At 42.8% G+C, this 8614-nt stretch overlaps 1 protein-coding gene across 1 annotated transcript in view; it reads right to left on the bottom strand.

Annotated features, from left to right (window-relative positions):
- The window catches only part of zbtb47b (zinc finger and BTB domain containing 47b), a gene marked incomplete at its 3' end in the record, with an annotated part of 38314 nt that overhangs the window by 5773 nt on the left and 23927 nt on the right, over window positions 1-8614 (bottom strand). The gene's annotated exons all lie outside the window — the stretch shown is intronic.

Below are 8614 nucleotides of genomic sequence, written 5' to 3'. Positions count from 1 at the left end.
CAACACGTTACAACCAAACACGTTACAACCAACACCAACCAACACGTTACAACCAACACGTTATAACCAACACCAACCAACACGTTACAACCAACACCAACCAACATGTTACAACCAACACGTTACAACCAACACCAACCAACACGTTACAACCAACCAACACGTTACAACCAACACATTACAACCAACACAGACCAACACGTTACAACCAACACGTTACAACCAACACAGACCAACACGTTACAACCAATACTAACCAACATGTTACAACCAACCAACACGTTACAACCAACACCAACCAACACGTTACAACCAACCAACAAGTTACAACCAACATGTTACAACCAACACCAACCAACACGTTACAACCAAACACGTTACAACCAACACCAACCAACACGTTACAACCAACACGTTACAACCAACACCAACCAACACGTTACAACCAACACCAACCAACATGTTACAACCAACACGTTACAACCAACACCAACCAACACGTTACAACCAACACCAACCAACACGTTACAACCAACACAGCCCTCCGTACGAGTAGCTGGACTCCCCAAGCCTCCCCACGGAACTTGAGGAAAGGAAGGGCTTGATCCGAACAGGAAGCAAGCAGCTAGAGATGCAACACACCGTGACCACACCGTACACACACACACACACACACCGTGCACGTACACACACACACACACACACCATGCACGTACACACACACACACACACACTGTGCACGTACTCACTGTTGTGCACATAGAGCAGCAACACACAGTGCACACACACACTCACCGTGCATGCACACACTCTGGTGCACATTGAAAGAAACACACACAGATAGGCTACACATATACACATAGATACAGTCCCAAACAATGTGTTTATCTATCTACATATCTAGTGTGTATGTAGGCTGACATATACACAGTACACATACTCAGACATAGGCAAACACAATCATAGGCACCACACACACACACACACACACACACACACACACACACACACACACACACACACACACACACACACACACACACACATAATAACTCCTCATAATGCAGTAGAAGGCAAAAGCCTACCAGATAAGTAATTAGGAAATCCATGCCAAATAAATATTGACTAACTCTACAAACAATTCATAAGGTTTAAGATTCAGGCCTCTTTGTGAGACACGCACACACACGCACACACACACACACACACACACACACACACACACACACACACACACACACACACACACACACACACACACACAGTAATGAAACTACAGGGCATCTGCTGTGTGTTCTGAATCCGAGATGACACGTAGAAGAGACACCAAATAGACAAACAAATGTCTATGCATCCGATGCAACGCAAACTGAACAGATGGTGATGAATCAATCACTGCGTTCCTCTGCCTGCCCTACATATTAAAATGTATCAACGTCTCAGGCTGCTGCCATCTTCTTGATTTTGTTGGCTCTGCAGGATTTACGACCAACTCAAAATGAAAAATCGATTCGCCTTCAGGTCTAACCTTGAAAATGTGGCCTGTTAAAATTAAATTATGAAGGGTTAGATACATTCTTGTTTCTCTCTGCCTGAGCCCAGAACAGAGGAGTAGATAGGGCTATCTCGTCTGCTAGACAATAGACCCAAGGGCACTATGCCGCACCTGGAATCACATCCAACATGAGCTGTCAACCAGAGGTTAGCCAATTTGTAACGATGATACAAATTGGCTAATTTCCCCGGTTCCTCCACCAGAACCGAGGGAGACGTGAAGACTGACGTGAAGATCAGAATGAGAATGAAACCTCTGATACTTTGAACTTTGAACCACTCTGAACACATAGACTCCTCAGACCCTGGAAACCTTTAATTGAGATTTGAAACACGGAACTCCCAGCTTTGGTTTAGCTTGAAAAAACAACCTGAGGCCAGAAGTAATTCTGCATCTTTTATTAGACAATGCATGAAGGATTAGTGTAATCACCTTTCTGCCATATTTCTAGAGTTTCAACTTCCCGTGAACACAAGGACTCGGGAATCAGGCAGCCACACATTAAAGGTGCCTGACATTCCACCAGGTGTAGTGTGATTAGACGTTACAAGCCGTTTTGGAAATCTGCCCCTTAAGACATCACAGGTGTGCATGTCCACCTAGATGTGTGACGGATAGATGAGCAACGTTTGCTACAGTCCACTGGGCAGGCTGATAGACTGATCTATTAAGCACACATCTAGGTGGACACGCCCACTTTCTTCCCCTTATGATGTCATAAGGGGCACCTGGTGGCATGTCATGGCACCTTTAAAGGGATAGTTCAGGATTTTGGACATCATCATTTCCAAGTGAGCCAGTGTGTTATTTATCATTGGAGACCATTTTCAATACTTTTCATTCAGTCCTTCTAGTTGCAGAAATCGCTGGTGCTAGGCTAGCGCAACTCGAGGGGAACTGCTAGCCTGCCAATAAAAACTGTTTTACCCACTCCCGGGGCAAACCAATTATAATGCCCGACTATCGATGTAAATGTCTGTGTTGATAGAATAGTGTTAGAAATAAACTTACTTGCATCGCATTGCATTTAGTTTATAATCCCTGTAGTTGAAAGCAAGCTACGGCAGCTGCGGACTGATATTACCTGGAGTGCGCTTCTCTGTTTACCTTCTGCTGTAGTGAATTGGTTGCTACACCGGAGCAAAGTGAAATTCCGCCGCTGCTGAGAAAGTAGTCCCCCAAAATGTAATGTGATCATTGCGATACAAGGATCGTTTTATTTATAATATTATTCTATCAACACAGACATTTACATCGATAGTCTGGCATTATAATTGGTTTGCATCGGGTTTACTCTGGAGTGGGTAAAACTGTTTTTATTGGCAGGCTAGCAGTTACCCTCGACTTGTGCTAGCCTAGCATCAGCGATTTCTGCAACTAGAAGGACTGAATGAAAAGTGTTGAAAACGGTCTCCAATGATAAATAACACACTGGCTCACTTGGAAATGAGACCCGATGTCCAAAATCCTGAACTATCTCTTTAAGTCTTGACATTGGATCTGAAATGAGCCATTAGGAAAACATCAACAACAGACATACGGGTTTGCTACTCACTGTTATTAGGTTCAATAGCTTGAGAAAGAATAAGAAAGTATGAGCTTATAGTGTAAAGTACAGACCTTAAATATGACAGACAAGCAGAAATCAATGAGGCAGTTTTTGCATCCTAGCATGCAATCAGAGTAGCGATTTTAAGTGTGACTTAAAATAGATGTTTCTGAAAGTGATAGACCACCAGCCAGGTGCAACAATCATTGGTTTCCAGCCAATCGCCTCACTGGACCCATCAAGCTTCAAGTGGTTGAACTATATGATTGGTGGATAGCTTCCTGATAGATTCTTCTTTCGCTTCCTTATTGTTTGGATCATAAGTTCTATAATAACATAGTAGGACTGCTGGATCAGAGGTTCTGCTATAACACAGTAGGACTGCCGGATCAGAGGTTCTGCTATAACACAGTAGGACTGCCGGATCAGAGGTTCTGCTATAACACAGTAGGACTGCTGGATCAGAGGTTCTGCTGTAACACAGTAGGACTGCTGGATCAGAGGTTCTGCTGTAACACAGTAGGACTGACGGACGCCATCTTAGCAGCAGTAGACGGCTTTCCATTGTGATCCTAGGTGCTAAACGACACAACAAGAGCATATAACGACTATCAAGCACTTATGGATTATTCTTAGGTCTTGTTTTCTGTCCTTAGCGGGGAGCCACCTTCGCCCACCCGCTCAATCAGAATGTCTCCTCATGCATTATTCATGTGAGACATGAAAACAGCAGCCGGGGGGGGGGGGGGGGGAGACACGCCCGGCCAGACATGTCATTTAGGTATATACTTACAAGTTTCCTTACCCAGTTTCCTGCCTTCTATCTTCTATTTATTGCTGTAATTATGGTTTATTAGCTCATTAACCAAATATGTAAACCAATATTTCTTATGAGGACTCTTTCTATTTATACATTGAAGATTTGACTGAATATTTGAGTCGTAATTAAAACCTGATTATTCCCTTAAGGTTTCTTCCTTGGACACAGATCTGTTTCCCTAAAGCCTCCCAGCCAGTCTCCACGACAGGCAGACCCCAGCAGGCCCCTGGGAGCCACAACCTTTACCCAGGAAGCACTCCTGCTCTCGGCCTCTTGGGCCTTTTAAAAAGAATACAAGACCCAGATTTTAAATATCTCTCAGCCGTGTTGGAATGGATCCTGCTGTCAGCCTGCCCATCACAGCTTCTAATAAGTCCAGTTTGTTCCTGAAGCATCTGCTGTGTACTAACACACGCGGTCACCCTGCCCTGCCAAGTCTGGTGGTGCACACAGGCCTGGCGTTGGACCCGGGCCACACAGAACCTCACCGTGTCTCAGTCCGGAGCCCGGCACAGAAACAATACAATCCTCAATGTCATTTGACTTTCACAAATCCTCCCCAAAAGCTGTTTTACTGGGGATGCCTCTTTGTTTATCTTCTTCTGATGCCATCGCAGACCCTAGGAGGGCCTGCGTCCCTCTGGGTCTTAGTGGACCACGGTCTGGGAACGTCTGAGGTAAAGGAGAGCAGATCTGGCTCCCTTGGCTCTTCCTGAGCACAGGCTCTTGTGGATTCTGCAGGTTTGCCTGGGCAAACCTTTGATTTGATTCAAACTCTTGGTCTAAAACTATTGTAGGCGCCGCATTTAAGTTTATTTAAAGTTTTGAATGACTCACTAATTTCTCCTTCTTTCCCATCTGTGGTGAGTGTGCACCTGCTACAGGTGGTGATGATGCACCCTTTAAATAGTTGACGGAAGCGCATTACGGGGAGAAGGCGGGCAAGCAGATCATTAACCGTTCTGTTTGTGACCTGTGAACACCTTGATTTAGATACTTGCATTGCATCCTTATTTTGTTATATTTTATTTACAATAAATGATTGGACAGTCAAACTCTCACTCTTTTTTGGACACAAACTGCGAGCCAGACAATGCCATCACCTGCTTTCTCCGTGTGGCAAAATGATAGGAAACTTGAAACTTGGGGTTATATGAAAAACCCAACGTTTTTTTTCGCCACTACAATAGTCAATGACTATTACATGAATTAGCTATTATATGACAATTACTATTATATGAATTAGCCTATTTATCAAAGCTTTTTTAACTTTAAGAAGAGTGCCTTGGTCAGCCCATCTTTCTAGAAACTATGTTTTTGTTTCTGTTTTCTGATTCACTTAATCAGGACAACGCCGTAGCCCTCCAACCTGTCTACCTTACTAGTCAATGACTATGACTACTATTTTTTCCCAATGATATTTGGATTCACGCAATCTGGAGATAGAGGAACGTTGCGTGGAACAACGTAGAATAAAGGAACACTTCAACGGATGTTTGTGCGTGAAGATACAATTATTTGAATGGATTTTTCATTAACAAATCATATTGGACTAGGCCTACTTTAGAAACAAGTTTCATTGAAGATTTTTTCTTTTCTGTTCATCAACTGCAATCTTTATTTTTTGTTTTTGGAAAGGATATGAAATATTTTGAACCTTTTTGGAGACCTTTTGAATTATATGAAAGACGATAAATACTTTTAGTTATTTTTGGAAGTTTATTTTTAAGCACAATGGAAGAAGCCGAAATGACACCTGTGGAAGGAATCAGTAAACAGGCCGCGCGTTTGCGCTCAGCCATGTCAGGCGGTTACACGCTGCCATTCCGACATGCTGCCAGTCCGACATGCCGCCATTCCGACATGCCCCCATTCCGACGTGCCCCAATTCCGACACCTTTTGGTATGCCATTCTGTCTACCAATCAGTGGCTCCAACTTCAGGTCAACATTGGGGATCATAAATATTTTGTTTAAATGTGTTCAACCAAAAAGTAACCATTTCAGTATTATTTATCTGTAATTTATTTGATTAATTCCATCAATTGATGACTGCATTGTAGCAAAAAGCAAAGCAGCATAAACAGTATTATATAATAAGCTAAATAAACTATTCAAAATTTAGCTTTCATTTCAAAATGTCTATTCATAAATAATAAGTCAGACACCTTTGTAAACAGAAAATCAATTAGCCTAATTTGAATGGCTGCGACAGATGTAATTAAGGATGTGATTGCCTCAATCTCCTCTGCTGTTTCTATATGTTCTATATATTTTTTAAATCAGTGTAGGCTATGCTATGTTCGCCCATGGTTAAATAAATGTTTAGACCTACTAGAAGGATTTCGAGCAATGTTTTATTCGCAAAGACTGCAATATTTTTTAGAACGCTGTCATGCACCTGCGCATGAAATGGAAAATCGATCTTTGAGCAATCAATTTCAGCACGTTCTTTCTGGACAGCGCCATTTACGAAAGACGTAAGAGTGTTTCCTAAGAAGACTCCTAAAGAGACCGTTTGGGAACCACGCCTATAGAGGTAAACAACTTTGATCTAGTCTAAACGTAGGAGTCTTCGTAGCGCGCTAATAGAGTGGACGTTATGGGGAAACCGGGCCCAGAACTGCCGGTCAGGTGAAATTGATTGAGCCACAGAATAACAACAGTCTTATTTGTACATGTCATAGGCCTGCGTGCCGTTGTTAGATTGCACATAACATGTTTGCATATTAAGTGTTCTTTTTCTCGACTCTCCAGTATTCTCTCAGCATTCCCTTAATTAATGGCCTCGATGCGCAAAGACAGGCGGGGTTTCCGATGCTCCGACGAATTGGGTCAGTGGGGATTTTGGGAGAGACTGGAGTGATGGGTCGACCGCAAACGAGCCGGTTCAAAGAGCCCGGCGCTTTTAAGTGAATGGTGGGAGTCGGCTCCCGGCCGAGGTGCTCCGTACATGCTATGCGTGTGTGCAGTGACTGACTGTCAAGTTTATGCATGCAACCAATCAAGTGTGGATAGACAAGGATCATTTAAGCAAGGGGCGGGGATGCGCGTTGTGCTCATATGCAATGAAAACAATCGACTACAGCAATTTATTGATATTAGAAAATGTCACTTTTACTTTGGATACTAATAAGATGTATTGAATAATTTAAGTGATATATAGGCCTACACATACAAACATAAGTCAAAACGGGCTACATTTGGCTGAATTATAAAAGGTATAAGTAATAAAGTTAATATGAAGAGCCGTTTGGGAGCCGAAAGAGCCGGCTCTTGTTGGTGAGCTGATCCTAATGATCCGGCTCTCTAAAAATAACCGAAATTCCCATGTCTTGGGCCAAAGAGCCACAGCGAATGAGGGTCGGCGACTATCCCCAATGATGAATGTCAGTGTAAGGAAACACCTCATGTCGGAATGGTGGGTAGTTTGAAAAAAGTAAAGTACCTCACTCCGACAATGGAAACAGAAATTGTCGGAATGGTGGGACATTTGAAAACAATGGAAGTGCCGCCACTCCGACAATTATACATCAATTTCGGAGTGCGGGTATGTCAGAATGGACAGCGGTCCCCATGTCAGGCAAAATGTCTCACATTACACGAGGGATGAACATTATGAACAATTTGATGGTAGGAAATGAGTATCTTAAGGAAGTGAGAGGAAACTTAATCAAGTTTAATGAAATGCTTGACTTGTTTCAAACCTCACATTCAATTACGCTCAGTTTTTGGATGAGGAAGCACACAAGGAAGATAACGAGGCATGGTATAAGCCGCGAGGAATGCAGATAATAGCTTTCCTTGCAAATGTGAATAACTGGATTTCGCAGGTAGACTGCCTTCTTCTGCCGTCATGCAGGAGGAGGCCTCAGCTGAATCTCTTAATGTTGCAGAAGTTGATAACACCAATGCACAATCAGTTTAAGTATCCAATAGGTCATCTACATTGTCTTCGTCATTGCACATCGGTTCAGAGGCAGAATGGTTAGCTTTAATGGCCAAAGCATCAAAATTAAAGGAGAAGCATGCAATAGAAGAACAGGAACAAATGTTAAGGAAAAAGAGAGAGACATTGGAATTGAAGGCAGAAATTGCTGCTAAAAAGCTGCTACAGTAAAAATCTACTATCTAAAAATGCTGAAATGAATAGGTCTAACCCTGTGCAATCTGACACTGTTGTATCTAACCCTGTGCATTCTGTTAAAATGTCTGTATTAGGTGCTGAAGCAGCTCAAGTCACATCTGATGCATCAACAGCTACACATGCAAAGCTGGAGGAAAGGCTAGCCTATTCGCTTCATCTTCATGATAGAACCAGCAGTCCTATCAGTGCTCCAGCAGTCAGGAGTATTTTAGTATTTCCCCTGCTTAATTTAGGTGCAGATAGGCAACACAACAGGCCTACTTTCCATCCCAGGGTCAATAGTGATATAAGGTCACAACAGCTACACACCTCTATGTATAGCTTTCCCTCTGCCCAACACTCATCTCATAGCTATTCCTCTGACATTCCCCCTGTAATTTCACATGATAGCTCAGATCAGTCCACTGTGACACAAAGGCAAATTCCCTCTTCAACTGGATTATCACAGGGAAATCGATAGCAGTGTTGGGCAAGCTACTTTGAAAATGTAGTGAGCTAAGCTACCAGTTACTCTGCCATGACTCTACCACCCAGTCAAATGTAG

Source organism: Micromesistius poutassou, assembly GCF_964030765.1.
Source record: "Micromesistius poutassou genome assembly, chromosome: 21".
In the NCBI taxonomy this organism is placed as follows: domain Eukaryota; kingdom Metazoa; phylum Chordata; class Actinopteri; order Gadiformes; family Gadidae; genus Micromesistius; species Micromesistius poutassou.
This window is presented reverse-complemented; position numbering and strand designations above follow the sequence as displayed.